At 37.7% G+C, this 23,513-nt stretch overlaps 1 protein-coding gene across 3 annotated transcripts in view; it reads left to right on the top strand.

The window, feature by feature from the left end:
- The window catches only part of chl1b (cell adhesion molecule L1-like b), a 173,576-nt gene that overhangs the window by 5,673 nt on the left and 144,390 nt on the right, over positions 1-23,513 (top strand). Inside the window, exon 1 of one of the 3 annotated variants that reach the window (XM_028793720.2) lies at positions 20-153. The exons of the other annotated variants lie outside the window; for them this stretch is intronic. The gene's annotated coding sequence lies outside the window, so the exon portion shown is untranslated. Of the gene's footprint in view, positions 1-19; positions 154-23,513 lie in introns of those variants that run through there. 3 annotated transcript variants of the gene reach the window in all.

Raw genomic sequence — 23,513 nt, 5'->3', positions numbered from 1 at the left:
CTGGGTGGTTGCTTTCACTCGACGTGTACGCTCGAGTCATACCAGACTAGACAGTACAAGCAGAATTGTTTGGAGGCTCATTCTTGTTACTTTTTCAGTCACTCAAAGAGACAACTGATAAGCAACAGTGTGAGTCCTGGTGAGCCTAATGTGGTAAGGCATCCCCTCAAGATTAAGGGGTTTGATTTTTTTCTAGTTTTTAGATGCCTTTCTAAATTATCGTACCAAAATATACCTCATTTCAATAATTAATTACAAAATGTGAAACTGTGCCTTTTAAAGTTTGTAGTAATTTTTTAAGGGTATGTGTTTTGATTTTTAGATATTATTAGATTGTGATTTTATATTAATTAATGGTATAACACAACATTCTCAAACGTGCTTGATCCAAGTCAGAGTTGTTAGCGGCCTGAGCCTATCCCAGCAGTGTCATGCACAAGGCAGGAACCATCCTTGATTTGGGCTCCAGTGCATTGTTGGGCATAAACTGACTTTTACTGCTGAAATGTTTTCATGAATTGAAGGTTGTCGTCATGCATTCTTTTTAAGACTGACAGCAAGGAGCTGCATTACAATTAGAGATTAATCCTGTTACGTGAACAGCAGTAATCTGTGGCCCGAACATCTGAACTGCTCCACTGCCTTTAGAATGCTGCGTGTTTAAACTTGTTTCAGCAGGCAAAGAAAACTTCATATTTCTTATCTCTGACATGTATTATGGGATATGCTATTCAAAATTAAATAATTATTTTTCTTCTCAATTTATGTAGAAAATGTGTTATTGATCGTTAGGTAATTGTACCACACATATATGTAGTATGCAAATTTTAATATCAGTTCACACATTTTATAACTTTCATTCAAAATTAAATATTTGTTTTAAATTTTGGTGATAGACAATCATTTTTCATTTTGTAAATGAATTTTACTACCCAAAATAATCAATTTAAGTGTGTACATAAAGTTATATTCTACCCCATGTAAACTATTATAGACTTTGCCGCATACCCTTCATGCTGTATGTGCCATTCTGGAACAGTAGGCACTTTTCTCCAGATATTTTGGGAATGTCCCATCATAGCTGTCTTTTGGTCCAATGTTGCCTATGTCTTTCATTCTTGTCTTTTATATAAATGTCTATGCGTGGAAGTGTGTGTGTGTCCGTCCGGCCTGGAAGTGAGAGGTGGAGTCGGGGTAAGGGCTCCACCTCCGAGGATACACAAGCGAGGCAAGCACGTCAGCAAAGCGAAACCTCCGAAGACAGAGTCATTTGCTTAGTGGCTAATACAGAAGCGAGGCGAGCACATCGCCAAAACAGTTATTCTCCCTGGGCTCTCTTGGTGTTAAATCTATTTATATACTGTATATATATATATATATATATATATATATATATATATATAACCGGTTGGAAATCCACAGACTTTCTATCATTCTCGGCTTTCAAAGCCTCTGTTCTTAATTTAACCCTATTGGAGCTAACAGTAGCAATGACTAATGAGGAATCCAGCATTAACACTAGCAAGTGTCAGCACTGGGTGAAAATTATTCAGGACCGTGATTCAAGTAGTCGACACTATGCTAATCATGAAAGTACTTCTAGGACTCTAGGGACCAGTTGGCTTCTCTGTCTCTCTCACTTGTCAGTTTAGACTTCTGGTGCATTGAAGGGACTTTATATTAATTAATAGCATAATACAATATTTTCCAACCTGCCCGATCCAAGTCAGAGTTGTGCGAGGCCTAAGCCTGTCCCATCTGAATCAAGCACAAGGTAGGAAGCATCCCTGGACTGGACTGCAGTTCATCATAAAGCATTAAAAAGTTACAGTGTTGCTGCCACCCAGCTCTTGAACACTGGTTTGAAATCCCAGCCCAGTCACTGTCCGTGTTTTGTCTCCAAATACTCTGGTTACTCCCATATGCTAAAGATGTGCTTGTTAAGTTAATTGGAGGCTTTAAATTGGCCTGGTGAGAATGTATCAGTGAGAAAGGGATCAGTCCTGTGGTGCACTGACCTTTCTTGTCTTGCTCCTGGCTCCCGCTATCCTAAAATGGTATAAGCACTTCAGAAGTGTGAATGAATATTAGACTGGAACAGTAGTTAGTGCCACTGCCCTGCAGCTCCTGAGTCCTGGAACCAAAACCTGTACTGGTCACTGTCTGCATGAACATTGTCCCACTATTTATGGGCTTTTACCCCTTTGTCCCCTGTCATCTTAAAGGTTCTAGTTTATTGCAGACTTGAAAAACAGTGCGAGTGATTGTGGGTGTGCGAGTGTGCCAGACAGTGGTCAGGCTGGGATTCTAACCCAGTCTTTTGGGGCTGTGTAGTAGCAGCTGAGATAACTACTGTGACATCCCATATAATTATATTCTTTTAAAAATGCTTCATACATACTACTGTGTTCACACTTTTGTTTACAGTGAAATGAGTATTAATGGTGAACAGCAGGTAGGTGCAACAGAGACTGGTTTTGTGACTGATACCTCCGTGACTCCTTATTGGTTATGATGAAGATGAAGTCTGAAGAATACTCAGCTGCTTCATTGAATTACAACTTCAATGCATGTAAGAGACTTTATGATGGCACAGAACAGCAGCCTACTTATTTGAAGTGAGAGAACTGATAGCATTGATTTTTATTCAAAATATGTGCTCTCCCTTCTAATTTTGCCAACTTTCTTGTCATGTCTTTTCTCGGCTCAACAGCATGTGGGTAGACAGCCTTTTTCCGTCTTGATGATTTATACACAATAGGACTTCTAAACGTGACTTGCACAGTGAACAGAATTTTGTATTTTCCAGTACTGCAAAAAATAAAATCTAAACAAGTGAAAAGTTTTGATAACAACTCATTAAAAAATCTTACTTTACTTATTGTAAGATGTATAGACTTCTCAAGAAATTTCTTGATTTAGCTTATTTTAAGAAAACTGTTCAAGTAATTTTTTGTTTACTTCATTGGCAGATTTGTTTGTCCAAAATAAAAGCAAAACAACTTGCATTTTAAGCCTTTTTTCTTTCATTTTTTGCAAGGAGGAAACAGTTTAGGTTCACATCACAAGCTAAAAGAATAAGAAAAAAATCCTGTAAAAGGGGAATATACATACAATTTCATATCAGACTAGACTAAATTAATTCAAATTGTATTTGATTCTTTATTTCTCCTTTGGGACAAATTAAATGCTATCTACAGTATATCTGTTAAAAAGCTAGAACTGTGGCAAATAAAAGCTTTGTCTTAATGTAGTCATCATTACTGAAAAGTCCTACCTATAGCCACCAGAGAGGCACACAATACATTAATATTTTGGTATTTACATACCATATGATTTAAAAAAAACACCAAAAAGGATTATTTAGGTATTTAGGCTGTATAACCTCTGAAGTGATTGAGGTAGCATGGTGACACAGTGGTGAGTGCTTTAAGAGGGGAAAGGGTTAGGATAATTAGAACAATTACAAGGGGATCTGAAAGACAGGGACCCTGAAAAATATTGGAATATAATGTTATCAGTTTTTATTAGCCAGTTATTGATTTAGATAAACTTTTTTTTTTGCCAAAAGTAGCAACCAAGTCTTTACATTGCATTCCTCCCTGTTTTAGCCAGAATGGTTCAGACTGGTGCTCATGAACTTGAGTTGTAGAGAGGTAATCCACACACTTGCAAGCCAACATTACATGTGTTTTTGTTTTGCTTAAATTGAAATGTTGTAGCCAGGTTCCGGGTTCTAGAAAAGAAAAGCAAGAAAATCTCCAAAGAGGGAAAAGATAGGGAGACAATTGGCCTTCCATTTTTTCTCAAATAAAAGTTCAGTTTGTTCAGTTTAATGTAAGTCCATTCTCCATACATGGTGCAAGCAAACCAGCTCACAGGATGATTGTACCAGTTGTATTCTTTGAATGCTAACCACATCCTACAGTTCTTGTGATTTCTCTCTATTATAAAAGAAAATCCTGTGGGATGGAATGACTAGGAGACAATACATGATCATCACGGAAGACAAATGAAAGACCCACGAGATGAAAGAGAATGGCCACGGAGTGTCTCGCGGGGATATAGATTCTTGCAAGACACGACGCGACAGCAGCTGACCAACCCCCCCGTTAACAACAAGAGCGGCATTATACGTCCTGCAAGAAAGAGATTTAACCATGCCCGGGTCCAGAAATAAAGGACATTTATTGTTTTTACAACGTCACGCGAGGTTGTGAGGCAGTGAGCCATCATTTAAAACAAGTCCACAGACATCTAACCAAGCAGTTGTTGGATTGCTTTTGGCAGACACGCATCATGTGCTCCCAGCTCTTAAAACAACGAGCAAAAAGACAGCTGATGATCCAACACTTAGCTTGCGTTCAGTCGACCGCCCCCCTCCTCCCCCAATGCGAGGAGCATTATACGTCTTGCGAGAAAGAGATGTAACCATGCACAGGGCAATGCAAAGGACAAGTATTGTTTTTACAAAAGTTTTTAACGTAAAAGTGAAATTAATGGATATGTAACAATTCCCATGAAAATAACAATCTCTTTAAATTGTAAATCCGTAGCATGCACAGATCATGTGCTCTCAGCACATATAAAGCATATAAGGACAATACATTCTAGATGAAACAACGCAAAGAAGAAAGAGCAGCACGCAGAAAAATTTTAACAGGCGACAAGAAAGGTGATGTATATATTCCGCGAATAACATTAGACACCAAAGGAGATCGTGATATGCCATTCATATTAAAATGTTTACAGTTTACTGTGAGAATAGTTTTTGCTATGACAATGAACAAATCACAGGGACAAACATTAGAAAAGTAGGATTATTTATTAGAGAAACAGAAACAATATTCACTCACGGGCGATTATACGTTGCGTTGTCACAATGTGTCTCCAAAAACTTATTCAAAATTCTATGCGATCTTGAAGAAAAGGTAATTCCAAATATTGTTTTTAATAAACAACTAATAAAATTGAAACAATTCCAAAGAAAAAAAAAAGCTTTTAAAATTGTAAATCCGATTAACCAAACAGTGGCACGTTGGCGCAGTGGGTAGCACTGCTGCCTCGCAGTTAGGAGACCTGGGTTCACTTTCCGGGTCCTCCATGCGTGGAGTTTGCATGTTCTCCCCGTGGCTTTCCTGCAGGTTTTTGCCCGGGGTTTGTTTCCTGCCTTGCGCCCTGTGTTGGCTGGGATTGGCTCCAGCAGACCCCCGTGACCCTGTAGTTAGGATATAGCGGGTTGGATAATGGATGGATGGATGGATTAACCAAACATAGGGGTTGGCGAGTGAAGTGAGCAGGGGGCAGAGCCCCCTAGTCTTCAAAAAATTGCTCTGTGTCATTTTTTAACTTTGTACTTTCCTGGTAAACACCAATCTCATTTTATAGAATTTGATATGCTTTAACAGCATCTGCTAAATAAAACTTATAATGAGGACTAAACAATTACAGATCATTACAATGCATCATCGAGTATATTCAGTTACTTCATTTGTGAGACACAAACACAGACATCATCCTATTGGGTTGATTGTCACCTCTCAATTTATATAAAAGTGATCATCTTCTGCCACGTGGAGCAAAAAGCCATTTAGCTGGGGAAGAATAAAATAATAATTGTGTCACAAGCCAGCTATGCCAGTAGTTTGGAACTTTAGCTTATTTATGTTTAGCTTATTTCAATGATTTCATCCAGGTTTCATACTCTATGACAATACTGGTACTGACATATTTCTTTGTGATTTTGCTTTCACACATCCCTTTTATTTAACGGCTGTGGTATCCACACAACGTTGTCGTAAGCACTTCATGCATTTCTGAAAATATTAATAATAATGTTGCATAGTCAGAGCCAGGATTTAAATCCCTTTTGTGGCTGATTTTATGGCTCTCTATCCTAGTTCTTTCTCACCCTGTTGTTAGGTTTAGGCTGAAGACAAGACAGATGTATATGTGGTATTTTGATATCTCTTAGATTTAAATAACAGTTATGAGTTTTCACTATTTTTTTCTTGCTGGGTATTGATATTGCCACTTTTATCATAATAATAATGTGTAAATAAAGCCTGTAAGTTCAAATATACTTGAATATTTACTTATTTTTAAATTGAATACTCAATACCTTATTTTTTAGCTAATCTGACAGCCCTAGTAGGTATGGGACTGGACTAGAACTATACCAGCCTCCATAGTTAAAGTTATCCAAAGCTTTGAAGGAGCTGTGGTTACATAGCTATTGTACATAAATGGTTTTGTCTCATGGGGTATAACATCTCTAGTGGCACCTCTGTTCACAGGTCTGATGATTAGGGGTTGACTCCAGGCTCAGTCACTGTCTACATTAAGTTTTCCTATTTCTTCTTGTACTTACTTGGAATTTCTCTGGTTGTTCTATTTTACTGCCACAACCCAGCAATGTTGTGTTAATTGGAAAAATCTGAATTGGCTCACTATAAATAAGTGTTCATATGCTGAATGACTGACCAGTGTCATGTTCAGAGGTGATATTACGTTCAGATGTGATATTTGTCTTGTGCTCATTATTGCTAGAACAGGCTCTCTCCTTCAGTCACATGAAGAAGCAGGTCAAGAAAATGGACAGATGGATATTTCTTCAGTAGGAAAGAATTACACCATTTGATAACTTTAAAGTTTTGTGGCACAAATGAATCATTTAATAAACTTTATAGACTTTGGCAACTCACAGCATCTGATATCCCCGTATTGGATTCTTTCGTAAAACAGACTTTGTTGTATTAGTAGTCAGGGGCAGGACCATCCCATAAGAGGCATGGACTTGAAAAGCTGTAAAAAGCCATAAAAATAAGTGCTGAAGTGCTAGTAGCACATTATGAGTTATTGAAATAACAATATTACTTGTGCAAAATATAAGACTCATTCAACCCATAATAATAATCATACTGTAATTCGCATGTTTGTTCTCTTTATACAACTATCCTCAGTTAATTTAACCCTAAATGTTCATTTTTGCTGACTTATGTAACTATGACTATGTGACTTTCTTTTTGATAAACTCGCAAACATGGCACACACCGTATATCACAAATTTTTTTTTCCTTTCTGAGACAACATGGCTGTTAAAAATTGGACTACATTTCATTTTTTTTTAAATTTTATTTATTAATTTTATTGTAATCATTCCATACAAATAGATCAATTTATATCAAAAAAAAAATTGAAGACAAATCAAACCCCACCCCTGAGAAGGAGAGCTTAGCCAAAGGAGAATTGCTTAGGGCTTTTTAATAAGGCAACAATAAACAAAAAAAAGGAAAAAATATATATAGGTAAATAAAAAATGGAGAAGGAAAATAAATGCGGTAATAGTTATTTCTCTTATTCTAAAATAATATTGATTAGATCCTGCCAGGTTTTGAAAAAATTAGGTACAGATCCTCTAACTGAGAATTTGATTTTTTCCAATTTCAAATATTATAAAACATCGGTTTCCCACTGACTTATCAAAGGAGAGTTAGGATTCTTCCAATTTAACAAAATAAGTCTGCGTGCCAAAATTGTAGTGAATGCAATCACCGTTTGCTTGTCCTTCTCCACTTCAAGTCCATCTGGAAGAACACCGAACACAGCTGTTAATGGGTTAGGAGGAATTCTGACCCCAAGGCTGTCTGAAAGGCACTTAAAAATTTTGGTCCAAAATGATGTTAGTTTGGTGCAGGCCCAAAACATGTGACCCAGTGAGGCAGGAACTTGGTTGCAGCATTCGCAGGTTGGATCCTGGCCTGGAAACATTTTAGACAGTTTTAAGCGAAACAGATGAGCTCGATATATAATTTTTAGTTGAATAATTCTATGCTTTGCACATATGGAGCTTGAGTGAATTCTCTGCTTTGCTACCTTCCACTCCTTTTCTGATATATTGATTAAGAGATCTTCTTCCCAATGTCCTCTTGGGTCTTTGAAAGGTAGGGACTCTAATAAGATTTTGTATAATGCGGAAATGGTGTTTAATTCCTCGAAATTGAGCAGTATTTTTTCCAGCATTGTGGAGGGTACGAGGTGAGGAAAATCGGGCAGTTTCTGTTTAATAACAAAATTTCTAATTTGAAGATAGTGAAAGAAATGTGTAGCTGGGAGGTTGAATTTGGAACGTAATTGTTCAAAAGATGCAAATATGTTGTCTATATAAAGATCTCTGAGCATTTTAATCCCAAAACTTTTCCAGGTATTAAAAACTGGATATGTTTGCAAGGGTTGAAAGAGGTGGTTCTCTTACAGAAGTGCCACAGATAAAAGATTTTTCCATCTTAAAATGCTTTCTAATTTGGTTCCATATTCTGAGTGAGTAAAGCACAATTGGGTTATTAGTATATTTGCAATAACTTGCATTTATTGGAGTGCAGAGCAGGGAATATAAAGAAGTACTACAGGATTTTACTTCGATTGCGAACCAAGCCTGTGTATGTTCATTTTTTTGTGTCCAGGTTTTTATGGCTTGTATGTTTGCTGCCCAGTAATAAAACTGAAAATTAGGTAAAGCCATGCCACCTTCTGCCTGAGGTCTTTGTAGGGTCGCTCTTCGGATACGTGGGTGTTTTGAGTTCCAAATGAATGAGGTTATTGTTGAATCTAATTGCTTAAAAAATTATTTATTGATATATATTGGAATGTTTTGAAATAAAAAAAGAAGTTTAGGAAGGATATTCATCTTAACAACGTTAATTCTTCCGGCTAGAGTGAGATGAAGGGTTGACCATCCATGCAAGTCTTGCTTAATTTTTTCCATACAGACGGCAAAATTTTGTTGATAAAGAGCTTTATGTTTACTTGTGATATTTACCCCTAGGTATTTAAACCGATCTGCTATGGTAAAAGGTAGAGTGCCCAATCTAATATTATATGCTTGTGAATTCACTGGAAAGAGTATACTTTTATTCAGATTAATTCTGAGACCGGATATCTTTTGAAATTCTGTTAGTGCTGTTAAAACTGCAGGCACAGTGTTTTCTGGGTCTGATATATAAAACCATATCATCTGCATATAGAGAAATTTTCTGTTCCAGTCCTTCTCTGATAATCCCCTTTATCTGATAAGAATTTCAACAGTGAGACAAGGGACATCCTTGTCTGGTACCACGTTCTAGCTTAAAGTAGTCGGAACAAATGTTAATACAAACTGAAGCTTCTGGATTGGTATACAGTAGTTTGATCCATGCACAAATATTCAGGCCAAACCCAAATTTCTCCAATGCAGTGAAAAGGTAGTTCCATTCAATCATATCAAATGCTTTTTCTGCGTCTAATGATAGTAATATCTCAGGGGTCTTTGATTTTGCTGGTGAATATATAACATTAAACAAGCGTCGGAGATTGGAAGATAGGTGTCGGCCTTTAATAAATCCAGTTTGATCCTGTGATATTACCGAGGACTACATTTCAAATCAAATTAATGTAAATAACAACTATTCGTCAGGGCCTGATTAACTATATGGGCAATCCGATGAGTGCCCAGGGGCACCAGGACCATGGGGTGGGTGTGGAAACCACCAAAAGACCTAAATGTGAACCATTGGACTCACACTTAACCATTTGTTGGTGGCATTCCAAGCAACAATTAAAATTAAATAAAAATACTTTCAAAAAGCAAAAAAAAAAAAAAGAAATAACTTAATTTTTGATGTACAGTAAGTGCTGGCTACAGATTTTTATTCCATTACAATATCCTAATGAGACATCAGTTATTGCTGTTGAAGCACTTATTGCTCCAGCGTCATTTTTAGTGTCCAGTTTTAGTTGTCTTGCCTGTTAAGACTCCCCGCTCTTGATTTCTTATTTTAGACTTGAACAACTGCATTCACTATTTTTAATTATTCTGTTTAAGCAATAAAATGCAAATGAAAAAGGAGCCAGCAGTTCTCCGTCTAACTTGTTTCCCCGCGTGTATGCATTGTGAACTAACTAGACTAACTGCACATACTAAGGCCCTACGGGACTGACTATACAGACCCAAGCTAAAGGTTTTTTGTACATCATGTGGAAGCTCACATTAAGAAACCTAAATGGAGAAAAATAAAAAAAATAGAAAATGCAGCCAAAATATAGAATCGTTAGATTTTTTTTCATTGAAAGATGAAGCCTCACAACCATTGGGATATAACACCAGCAGGGAAGAAGCTAACATCAGCTTGGCCAGCAGCAGGTCAGAGGGAAATGCTAACACTGTGGTAATGTCAGCTGGAGATGCACAACTACCCAGAAGCAAGAGCCTAAAATTAGTGAGTCCAATGATGATGATGGAGCCCAGCCCTAACATAATGAATGGCAATGGAACTTTACAGCATTTAGACCCTGCATTATGGGGACAATATGTGGAGCAAGAAGGGAATTAGCTATTCAGCAAGGCTTTTCCATTTAGAAAGAAGACAGTTGGGCCTTTTGCCTATTTTTATATTTCTTGTTGAACACTGTTCAGATTTATAGATTACTAGCACTAGCATCCAGTGCTGCTTGGGTAAGTTGTTTTAAGGCCGGGGATATACTTAACGTTAAAACCGTGCTCTTGAGGATACAGTGTACTGTTTATACTTGAGCGTATACTTTAAGTAAATCTGGAGGATTCTGGAAGGTGGCATTGCAAGACATCATCATCCTGGTGAGAAAACCATCTCTGATTTTGCTGTGCTGTGAGTTGAGGGAAAAAGATGTTAAAAATAACATTTCTTTGCATTCTGATGCTGTTGCAAAGGTGTTAAAAAAAAAAGGCAGCAACAGCAATACAGATGGTATGTGGACGTTATTATGATGGGGAATATGTGACCCTTGTATTGCCTGTGCGAGAAATGGATGAAGAAAAAGGTCATTTGCATGTCAGCATTCAGTTTCGATGACTTGCTTCAGATCTTTGCATCAAACCATTCGTCAAATATCAAAGCACGCAGATTAGTCCTGTTGCAACTGCAAACCTGCTGTCACATGTTGGTAGTAAACAACAATGCTAACATCATGTACCAAAACGTGAACACACATACGCCACCTATATTTTTGCTGGTACTGCAACTTGACCACGCGTTCCGTTAATTTCTGACAAAGTGCTCAGAAGACGTGTCAAACCAATGCTAGGAATGATTGGGAGCCATGATGTGTGCACGTAAGTGTTCTGAGCATGAAGTATAAACCGGCCCTAAGGCTTAATTATCTAACTTCTTGAAATGGTGCTTCTTAAAGTGAACTTTCCCCGAGAACATTTCCCAGATTTTGAGCTCAGAATTAAATTATATTAAAGACGCTGTCATTAAAACTCACAGTAGTAAAAAAAGGAACCCCTTCTTTCCCCCCAAGCTCCTGCAGGGTCAGTCAAAATTTTGGCTCTCAAAGTAGTCTGTTGTCTCGTCCCCATAAAGTGGGATATGTGTACCAAATTTTACTGAGATTGGACCAAGGAAGAAAAAACACACACACATCCAGATTGAGCTTTGTATGTTAGATGCTGCTTTTATGCAGATCACTAATACCTTATTCTGCTGATTTATTATAAGAATTGAATACTGAGGTAGTTAAAGTTCTTTTTCTATTAAATGTGGTTTTTATTCAGATTGTGTTCCCCTGCTTCAATATGTGCCATGCCTTATTTTAGTTTGATTGTTTCACTTTTTGGGTACAAAAATGAATATGGCTAGTTCAAAACTTTAAAAAGTAAAACACACTAATTTGAAAGAACATAAATGTAAGCTCTGGTTTGTCAAAATGTTGTGTATGTTGGAAAGAATAGCAAGTTTATGATTCACAGCTCATTAACTATTCTGATTGATTGCATAGATTTTAATAGCAAGCTGCTCCTATTGGAATTTAAGAGAATGGCCCCAAGTGTCTGTCTTTTGGAGATGTGTTTGCTTTTAATACTGACTTATTAAATTGTTATTAGTGCATAATTTATTGCATTTGATTTGTCACTATGTGTGTGTTAGGGAATTGGCCAACCAGAGGTGTTGCTGCACAGGAGCAACACAGAGTTGTAATAAACTAATACAAGAATGTGTAAACAACTGTAGGTGCTACAGAGGAAGGACAGGCATCCTGGTTGGGGTGGAGGATGATTTCTTGTCCAGCCAGGAGACCATAATGGATGAATTAGGCAAACATGCATGCCGGGATCAGTTCATTCCTCCTTACGACAGGTGGCAGTGTTACTCAGGGTTGAATCCAATAAGGACACCTGCAAGGTGGCACGGGAATTGGTTTCCAAAAATGCAGCCCTGTCTTTGGAACTTTGGGTTTGGGTTAGGGTTAGGGTTAGGGTGAGGGTCCTGCCGGCTTTGGGGGGGCTGTCCTGGTTTCTGCATGACCTGGAAGTGCTCTGGATGACCTGGGTGTGACACCGGAAACAGTTCCCATATATAGTTCAAAAGGAAACCTACAGACTCATTTTGGAAAGTCAGAGTTGGGAGGCAGCTGGAGACACTGTGCTGGAGGTGAAAGGAGAGTATTTTGTAATTGTGTAGTGAGGTTGGTGCTTGTGTGGAAAAGTGTTGGTGAAAAATAAATTTTTTTTATTTGATCCTGGAATTGTGTTGGGTGACACTGTGTCTGCAGCCTGGGGCTCAGTGGTGGCCCCTTGTGGTTACACCATTAAGCAATCTTAATTAAAAAAACAAGACATTGAATATTGTTCATTGATTGTGTTGATTTATGCTATATTCGTACTATTTCAGTTTTGTTTAAAAATGCAGACATTAGTTTCCATTTTTACCTTTCATTAGCACTACCCCAACATTTTCAATTCCCAAAAAGAGAGACTTTTTAAAATGCTGTCCAGAGCTTTATATTTCTGAAAACCCTGGCTCAGTGCTATAATGTGGACGGGGATAAACATAGACTTGTGAAAATGAAGACTCTAATCCCGCTCTGATTGTTCATGCTTATTACATAGCCCTTTCCTGATTGCATTTTATTTATTACAACGTCTCATTCTCTGATTGGTCACCTTTCACAGAAGAAAACCATAATCCAACATAGCATACCAAGAAGAGCTGCTTTCTATGGTGCTTGTTCTGTTGCTTACCTGTATGCATCTAAATTGCATTTTGTAGTTTTAATGCTGCATATTTGCTCAAATTGCAAAAAATGTACTGATCGCTGCTGTTGTGGCTGGCTGCATTATTATCCCTTCAAGGATTTTTCTGCTGATGCATGTATATCCAATTTAGGCAAATGTCTATGTCATATGCCTTTTCAGTTATGTTAGTGTGGACAGAGATACTATGAAAATGTTAGTGTGGAAGGAGATCATTTTTGTTTAAAAACAGTTTTTTAATGAGAACACAGCAGTGTGGATGTAGCTTTAGTAAGGTGCTTAAAGAATGTTCAAATATGAACTACATCCAGTGTAACTGACTGGCATTAAACCAACCACAGTGATCTGCAGTAGATTTGACAAAGCTGTTTTTTTTCCAGTTACTAAACACATCTACATGACACCTGTTGACATAACTGGCTGGAGCTATTTCTACATTTTATAGCAGATTATTTTCAAAATTTTATATCTTTAATTTTCTTAACTGATAGGGCAGCGATCTCCTATTAAATCTTCCTTTTCCTAATGGTCTTTTTATTGGATATCATAGCCAATCCACTCAATCTCTCTTCAAATATAATTGTTCTCAAAAAATTGTAAACACAGAAGAACCTTTTAGTTGAAGACTCATGATAATAAAAGTGTCCCACTGCAATTCAACCATTAAACATCGTAGTTTATCCTGCACAGAGCAACTGATGTACTGTAAGCGTGTGACAAAACTGCCAATGAATTTACAAGAGTTCCCATACTGGATTAGGCACAAATCAAATGAAATTAAAATGTGAAATTTTATATTTTGAGAAAAATAAATTGTGTTTAATGACACACATTAGTGTATACGTTTTTAAAATATAAATGAATGAAATGAACATAAGAAGATTGCAAACAAGGTGAGAACATTTAGTCTAGTCCATTTAGAAACCAGGTCATTTTTAAAAGTCGTCTGCGTTTTAACTTTATCCACAATAACATAAAAGTTATTTTGGTTTCCCACAATGCTTTGTGCAAAGAGGTGCCTCCTGGCTTAACTCTTCTCTCAGTCTACTTTGCTTTACCTCAAGTATTTCATCAAAAGAATTCAGAAGGATGAACTTAATCAATGCCTTTGAAAAATCTGAAGACTACCACAAGTTCCTCATGTAGTCGTCTCTGATTTAGTCTGAAAAGGGTTTAATTCCTGAGCCTGTCAGAGTGCTAGGACACACTTTTCTGTGCAGGTTCTAGTGCCGCCATGTCTTTGTGATAGTGTGGTGACCAGAACTACACACAATACTTAAGATGCAATTCAACTGGTCCATTGTCCAATGTGAGCAACATATTGAATCTTCATGCAAACCACTGACTTTACAAGTAAAAAGCAGCAAATAAGATGTTAAGTTCAGTCTTGTCAGATATCAACCCAATAAAACATGTAGAGAGATGACAATAAAGGAGAGAAAAGCAAAAATGGCAATTTCTAGCAAATTAGATCCACTTAATTCATGTTTTTGGTGTCTTTCCCCGAAGCGTGAGACCCAAGGCAGTCATACCTGCTTTAAACTCATTCGCATTGACGCCAAGGACACACAGGGGACGGCCCACTAGCAACAGACTTACCTGATAAAGTGCTGGTGATGGAAGCTTTGAAATGTTCTTTTACCCAAGGTTACCCAAAAGCTACAGACATCATTAAAGACAGAAATTTGGAAATTGAGTTTTAATAATAGTCAGAAAAGATGCAGGAAATACTCTGTAAATTGCGGGCCCAGTCAGCAAAATAATAACATTGTATTATAGCCGACTAGCTCTGCATCTCTTTATTAGTAAAAGTTCATAACTTTAACCAAAATGGTTCTGATAACAGCTTAATATTCATCCACACCTATACCAATGTACTGTGAACATAAATATCTTAAATAGCGTTGATGTGAAGACTCCATGTGCAGCAATGTCGGAACCTCATGTGACTGACAATGTTGCTAATGTCATAAACAAAATGGTCACAGCCATGCAAGCAAGCCATAAAATGATAATATTATGATATCACAATAAATAAATAAACATTAAAAACCACACAAACCGATGGGAAAATTTGAATATAAATACTTCAGGTTAATTTAGCCAAAACCAAAATGTATCACATAATGAAGATTAGTTAAGCTGTGAGCTGTTACAATCAAGTGGGCAAAAAACCAAGCCACAGTAACAGCCACTCATGCTGCTTTTATTGTTTATGACCAGGAGATGATGAAATTAAGAAGAGAAAACCTAAGACTGAGCTGTTAAAAAGACAGATGTTCATTACTAAATCATCAAAACAAATCTGAGCCTCAAAACTGAACAAGATGGTTACAAATGTACTCAAGAAAACAAATTAAAAGATTAGTTAGTTAAGAACTTAATCTTACTAAAGCAATAGTGATTTGAGGTTTGCTAAAGGATTTTCAAAACATTTAACACATCAAACTGCACACCACCTCCTTGAATTATTTACCCAAGATTTTATATATATATATATATATATATATATATATATATATGACACTGACATTTTTCCCTCTCCATCTTTCCTGACTATCAATAGTTTTGCATTTGGCTACGGTCACTGTCACTACTGGTAGTATCAGGCGATACCTGGACCCTATAGAGGTTGCACAGGTTGTCCAACTTCCCCAGGATGGCACATCAATACTTGCCATTGCCACAAGGTTTGCTGTGTCTCCCAGCACAGTCTCAAGGACATGGAGGAGATTCCAGGAGACAGGCAGTTACTCTAGGAGAGCTGGACAGGGCTATAGAAGGCCCTTAACCCATCAGCAGGACCGGTATCTGCTCCTTTGAGCAAGGAGGAACAGGATGAGCACTGCCAGAGCCTACAAAATGACATCCAGCAGACTACTGGTGTGAATGTCTCTGACCAAACAATCAGAAACAGACTTCATGGAGGTGGCCTGAGGGCCCAACGTTCTCTAGTGGGCCCTATGCTCACTGCCTGGCAACGTGGAGCTCGACTGGCATTTGCCATAGAATACCAGAATTGGCAGGTCCACCACTGATGCCCTGTGGTTTTCACAGATGAGAGCAGGTTCACCCTGAGAAACATATGACAGACGTGAAAGGGTCTGGAGAGAAAGTAGGGGTTAGTACAGACTTTGGAGCCTCCATTAATGATAATAATAATTAAGAGCATATACAGAATATCAGGATAAACTAAAATGAAGCTATGAGAAAGCCATGCTAAAATAATGAATTTTTTGCAGTTTTTTTAAAGTGTTCCACCATATTAGCCTGGCGAATTCCTATTGGTAAGCTATTCCAGAATTTAGGTGCATAACAGCAGAAGGCCGCCTCACCACTTCTTTTAAGTTTAGCTCTTGGAATTACAAGCAGACACTCATTTGAAGATCTAAGGTTACAATTTAGAGTGTAAGGTGAGAGGCATTCCAAGATATAGGATGGAGCAGATTATTTAAGGCTTTGTAAACCATAAGCAGTATTTTAAAGTCAATTTTAAATGCCACAGGTAGCCAATGTAGTGACATCAGAACTGGGGTGATGTGCTCAGATTTCCTTTTCCTAGTTAAGATTCTAACAGTTGCATTCTGCACTAGTTGCAATTGATTGATGTATTTTTGGGTAGTCCTGAGAGAAGTGCATTACAGTAATCTACAGTAATCATACATTACATACAAGTGTATATTCAGTGTGACATGAATTGAAAACAATGATTAAAACTGCCAGCTTGGGCTTTAAGTTAAATGCCCTATCTATTGTACCAAACAGCACACCAATCTAATGGCATCAATCATTTGGCAACACTAAATGTGAAAGATGAGGTGGAAAATTAAAAGAAAAGCTCATTCTGTCATTAAATGTAATTTTTTAGTTGAACCCCAAGTCACTTACACTTCAGATGCCAACAAATGTTTCTTGAGTGGTTTGTCTCGTTCTTTAAGTATGCTTTATATGCCTGTTTATTTGACCTGTGCCTGTTTTATTAGGCAATACCTTGGCATACTGCACTTTACGTCAGCAGCGTACTGCCTGACCAAGTCTTCAGAGCTGAGTGCCCTCTCAGCACACTGCTCTAGCTGCAGCTTTCCAGATGAAAAGCATGAGGGCAGTGAGCAAGGTGTGCCCTGTTAAACTTGGTACACCATCATATGAGTGCAGATTAGGGCACGTCAAGAGAAAGAAAAGCATGATGAAGTACTAAAGCACAGCTGTAGTTTATTACTTGAAATCTGTGTTTCAAAGGAGAAGTCAAGAAAACAGTCATACAAGACGTGGTAATTATTGGGCAATACATATCAACAAACCTTAGGCCAAGACCGAGTCTGAAAGAGCAAACAGCACCATAACACCAGAAAAAAACGAAACCTTAGATGGTTAATTCAAAAGTAGTAGTAATAGTGGTAATCAGAAAGGTGGCATCTATGGTGGGGGGGGGGCACTGGGTTAGTTTCCTTTAGTCCTAAAGTTGAGGGGGCACTGCTCCCCCAGTCCTGAATCAATGCTAGAGACAAGTTGTACTGGTAAAATTCCATAAAAGATGTTGCTATAGGATACTTGCACACCTCTACTCCATCTGTCAGCATAGTGTTACCAGGGCAGTCCTATAAACCATACACATAAACGTTTAATTTATGCTCGCAATCACAAAATTTTTACTGTTTACTCTGTTCAGGCCAGAGAACACATCATCACCTTACACTTTATGCACCATATCAGAGAATTTATTAAGGAAGAAGGTGACTGTGGAGAAGCTTTGAGTGAACCAGGTGCAAATGTAAGGAGTATCTGAAGTAACCTACAATGTTTTTCAACAAACAGACAAAGCATTTGCTGTGTCAGGACATGCTCCTCAAACGTATCAGAGTTTAAAAAGCTTTGTTTAAACAAATTCATTGCAGCAATCCTCTGCTCCTGAATGATGAATCTCTAAACCAAAGCAATAAGTGCTGTCAGGGTGGACTGTTGAATGTGGTGAAATTGAACAATTAATATTCAAGTCGTAGTCTGTAGCCCTAATGAATATTATAATCTGGCACCCATGGCAGTAATATCAGTACTTTAATCAGTAGATATACAGTAAGAAACAGAGTGAAAAGGCACCATGGTCCTCAACACAATCCCTTCATCCAAGCTCCATGTTGTTATTGTCTCTTTTCCTTCCATTATATGACTACTGTGTAATTAGAATTGCGCAGAAAAGAAGAATAAATAGCAAGCAAGAAGAAGGGCCAGGAGTGAGGCCCCAGTTAAGTCCTGTCTTAGTTTCTTTTCATTCCTTATTTCTGGCAGTCTCAGTGATGGCCGTTGCTGCACTCCCTAAATACTGTATGTTTTCTTCAGCCAGCAGCACATAGCGTGGTTTGCTTCATGCACAGAGACGATGGCTTGTTCAACAGAAGCTGGTTTCATGCAAAGCAGACAGACACACGAAAGTCGCCTTATTATTCTGGATATTGTTGACGGCCCTGTGTATAATGATGGTGCATTCATTGCCACAGTCACTGCAAGTGTGGAGTGTTGAGTATTTGGTCTTCCCAAGCACTTTAGCTTAATTGGATCAGCGTTTCAATCTGCCAGTGCTGTGGGTTTTCTCTCACTTGTTTTTTCTTACTATTGAGACACTTATTTTTAATAATTCTGAACTCCTCCAGACATTTTTAATCCTTTTTAAAATGTTTTGAGAAATCCGCTTTTTTCCAGATTGTAAAATGTTAAGCCTGAAAGTTTTGTCAGATGCTCGTTTTGCTTTTAACCAAGCTTTACTTTTCCCTAATAAAAGTTTAAAGCGTATTACATTGCTTAAACAAGAGATTTGTTTGTCCAGCTGTAGCTCAGCTCTTTGAATAGTGAGGGCACAATGCTCATTAGGATTTACCATTAGCCATTTAATTGAATAAACAGAAGAAGAAACAGACATTCACATTTTATGATTCACATTTTATTTCCACTCATGTTTATATTCTATTTTAGGAATTGGTTAAACAATGGAAGAGTGTGTAACCTTTGCCCAGCTGGTACCTTCATAAAAACACTGAACTTCATTTAGAATAGAATAGAATGCCTTTTATTGTCACTATACACATGTACAATGAGATTAAAAGCAGCTCCTTCAGTGCAGACATATATGTAGAACACAACAAGTAAATAAACAAATAAACAAATGGTGCAAAAAGTTGCAAAAAAAGTTCTGCGACGCTATATACAAATGGAAAGAATAATAACTAAATTGAGTTATTGCACATTATTTAAATACTGGAAAGAATAAATAACTATTGCACTATTGGGTTATTGCACATAATTTAAATATTGCACAATAATGATGATCATGTGCAGTGAGTAGTGGATGTTGGACCCTGAGAGTAATGATATTGTACAGTATATAGATATTACACAGTTATTATTCAGTATACCATTTAGATATTGGATATTGCACAGTTGATTGATGGCGACAGTGATAATATTTTAGCAAAGTTGAGTTTTGTATGTGGGCCTAAACATGTTATGACACAAGTTAAAGTAATTGGACAGCCATATGTTTAAAAATGGGAATGAAAAACACATGTATACAATTCTCAAACTGATCCAATTCAAGGCTACAGGGGACGTGAGACTATCCTCGTAGCACTAGACTGTCGTGAGGTGCTAAAACATCGTTTCTAAGACAAAAATGTATCTAAAGTCGATGCTACATTACGTGACTTTTAGTCATGGGGTATATCAGACTTGCCAGTTGAAGTTGTTGATCTCATTACTGAACCACGTCAGTTTAAATGTCTCTGGGCATGTGTTTTGTCTATGTAGAGTGTTATTTTACTCTACTTTCCCCTTTTGTATTATTAATATGTAGCCTTTGTCAGAATGCCTTAAAACTCCCAGACTTACTACTGTTTATAAAGTATTGTGCCATATAACTTCTTCCCACCTTCCTTTCTACATTTATTACCTCAGGCAATTAGGTATAGTAAAAGACAAGCAGGAGTTAAGTTACACATAAAACAATGTATTATTGATAATATTCATAAATAATAACAATATACAAAGTACATTTGAATATTGGCAACCATACAACCTGATAAATGTTGATGTGTAGTTTCAGGCGGCACACAGACTTGTTAGTTACTTAAAATGTCTCCAGTTAAGGCATCATTGGTGGTCAGTTTTCTTCAGAACAAGCCGCATGCCTGTCTCAATATGGCTGCTGAGCTGTGCTCTTCATTGTGTTGTCCTTTTCAATTCATGGTGTGTGAGATGGTCTTTCATCAGTTTGGTAAGAGAGAGATAGGGAGGGTAAAGCAAGCAAATTTATAGGTTTTCTGTCCAACCCCTAGAGCCAATAGGATGTCATGGTACTTAAAGGCTTCTGATACAAGCCAGTTCCAAACAGCCATACTTCAGACCAATGGAGCAGAGAACACATTCACACCTACACCCGTGAAGCTTGCCAGTTTGGCAGTCTGGCTTTCCTGTGGGGGTTGATTGAGAGAACCCTGCAGAGAAACATTTGCCAAAGTTGTTTGAGGCATTTCCCCCAACCCTGTCGTAAAATTCACTATCCCGACTTAGTCCTAGGAGGTAAACATGAATGCTCCTCACTAATGTAACACTAATATTACATTGCTTTGCCTAAGTTACAATTAAAGACATACAAAATATTTATCAACTTGTATGCAAAATTTCAGACCACAACAGCATGTCACATGTACTGACTGTATGTCGACCATCCAGCACAGTTGTGCTCGCCACTTTTTGTGACAGCCACTAGCAGAGCAGGTGCTGTAAGAACAGTTAACAGATATAGTGAGTTCAGCCACTTTTTTTCCTTCCTTCTTTTCTATTGTGGTATATAAAACAGGAGACATCAGACACACAAGTTTCCCTTCTGATTGTGAGGTCCAAAACTCCTGGGTTCCTTATGTCTTATCATTGCTTTATATGAATTGTTATTGATTCTCAGTTCTCATGCACACAGTGCCCACCCCTACCATTAACGTCGGCTTGAGTCGTGGACTAGTTGGACTGAGCTGCTGGGCGTGTCAAATTATACGACTGCTGACTGCCTCTGACTTGCTAAGATTATGTAGAAGAAGGCGACGACTCCAAATCACTGTAAAAGTAATCTGACCTGACATGGCCTTTACATATCAAAGTGTCTAAAGGCAAAATCTATTGAAGTCCATTTACTAAACCCTCCATTCACTTCCAACCCCATTTAATTAAGTTTTAAAATTTCCACAAGCTATAGCCTACTCAAGCATTAGCCACATTACGTCTTGCCTGAAGATGGGGCCTGAGTTGCCTCGAAAGCTTGCATTTTGTAATCTTTTTAGTTAGCCGATAAAAGGTGTCATTATATAGCATTAGCTATAAATCAGAAAGCAGCCCAAGATAGGATACCAGTCCATTCAAGGGCACACTCATTTACATACCCATGTATGGGTAATTTTGAGTTACCAGTTAATCAACATGTGTGCTTTTGGCCTGTGAGAGAAAACCAGGAGCTCACAGGAGCTGTAAGGCAGCAGCAGCAAGAACTGACTGAACTGCTGTAACAAAAACACAAGGGCACCACCCACATCTCTAGTGTCACATTACTTATCCAGGACAATTGAAGATGATCTGCAACTTCAAAATGCTGTGTCATTCTAAACTGTTATCCTTGAAGTGCTGAAGATCTCTGCATTTAATGCCCAGCCATCTTGGGTCTTGACTTCAGTACTTAATTGTATCATTACTAACAGTGAGCCGGATACTGGATACTGATCTATCATCTGTTTTGTTTTTTGTGAACATTTTTTTTAATTGAAGAGTAGAAATGAAATGCAGAAAGAAACAGGATGCATCTCTCTATTATAAAAAAAAAAATCTTGGAAGGAGACAAGACGTGATTTACTCAGAGAGACACTTTCATGTCCTGCGAGACGAGTCGTTGACGAGACATTGGTATGGTACACATGCAGAGCAGGTTAGAGATAATGGAAGTATGAAAATTCGAAAGTCTCAAAAAAAGGATAGTAAAGGATAGTTTTACTCAGTGAAATAATGGAACAGCAAAAAGAGATCAAATATAATGTTCAGAGACTTGTACATCGTCTAATTCGTGTTGCCATCAAGGAAAAAAAAGTAGTGTTTCTTCCCAATGAAGCAGCATATCAACGAGAATTAAAAGATATGTTGTTTGGTGAAAGTGAAATCCCGTGCGAGAAAAAGTCCTGCCCACATAGCCACGCACACAGTTCAATCATTTCTCATTTGTGTGAATGTTATTGTCAGACACATTTCTTGTAGAGAGAAAGAAATGATATTCACTCACAGGCAGTTATACTGTACGTAGCGTTGTCACGAGGCAATTCCAAACACGGAATCAAAATTCAATGAGATATTGATGAAAAGGTAAAAGCGAAAAGAGATCAAATATATGGACATAGGTGATATGACAGACGTATATAGATATTGATTGGCTTTAAACTTTAAGTCGGAGACTTGTAGATCATCTAATTCGTGTTGCCATCAGGGAAAAGTAGTGTTTCTTCCCAATGAAGAGGCTTATCCGCGAGAATTAAAAGATTTGTTATTTGGTGAAAGTGAAATTATTCTGATCGGTTGACTACCAGTACTGGTGCCATCTTACAAATCTGTTAGTAGTTTAAGCTTAAAATTTTGCTTTGCTGGCCTAGCTCTCTTTCTCATGGATGGGGGTTGATTTGTTTCAAACCTATTTTTGTGAAACTTGACTTATTTGTATGGAATGTTATTTGATTTTAATAAGTCATGTCAGTCATTTTCCAACCTGCTATATCCTAACACAGGGTCACGGGGGTCTGCTGGAGTCAATTCCAACCAACACAGGGCGCAAGGCAGGAACAAATCCCGGGCAGCTCACCAACCCACCACAGTGATTTTAATAAAATCAATAATAATAATAAAAAAACAAATCTGTTAGTAGTTTGGACATTGATGAGTTATTGGCAAAGATGGAGCGCCACACTCCACACCACATCACTCTTCATAGCCACCTCCCTGATGCGCCGTGCCATGTACCGCATCAAAGCAATAATCTGACCTATGAAATCACAATCGCTTCAAAGCAGTAAGGTGGGTGCTTCTGATCACTCCTCACTTCACACTGTATCACTTTTTTTTGCACATCACATACCTTGCATAAAGTTTACAGTTCCTGTTGTGTGGTGGGAATACAATACAACAAAGTGGCCAGGGACCAAAAATGGCCCAGGGGTCTACATCATTCAGGAACTCATTGGTTTCTGAAAACAAAGTCCCTGGGTGGGAAAGCACCTTATGTTTTATGTTGCTGCTGTAGTAAACTAATTTCTATCTATCTATCTATCTATCTATCTATCTATCTATCTATCTATCTATCTATCTATCTATCTATCTATCTATCTATCTATCTATCTATCTATCTATCTATCTATCTATCCACATTTTGTTATGTTACAGCCCAATTCCA

This window comes from Erpetoichthys calabaricus, chromosome 2, assembly GCF_900747795.2.
Source record: "Erpetoichthys calabaricus chromosome 2, fErpCal1.3, whole genome shotgun sequence".
Lineage (NCBI taxonomy): Eukaryota > Metazoa > Chordata > Cladistia > Polypteriformes > Polypteridae > Erpetoichthys > Erpetoichthys calabaricus.
This window is presented reverse-complemented; position numbering and strand designations above follow the sequence as displayed.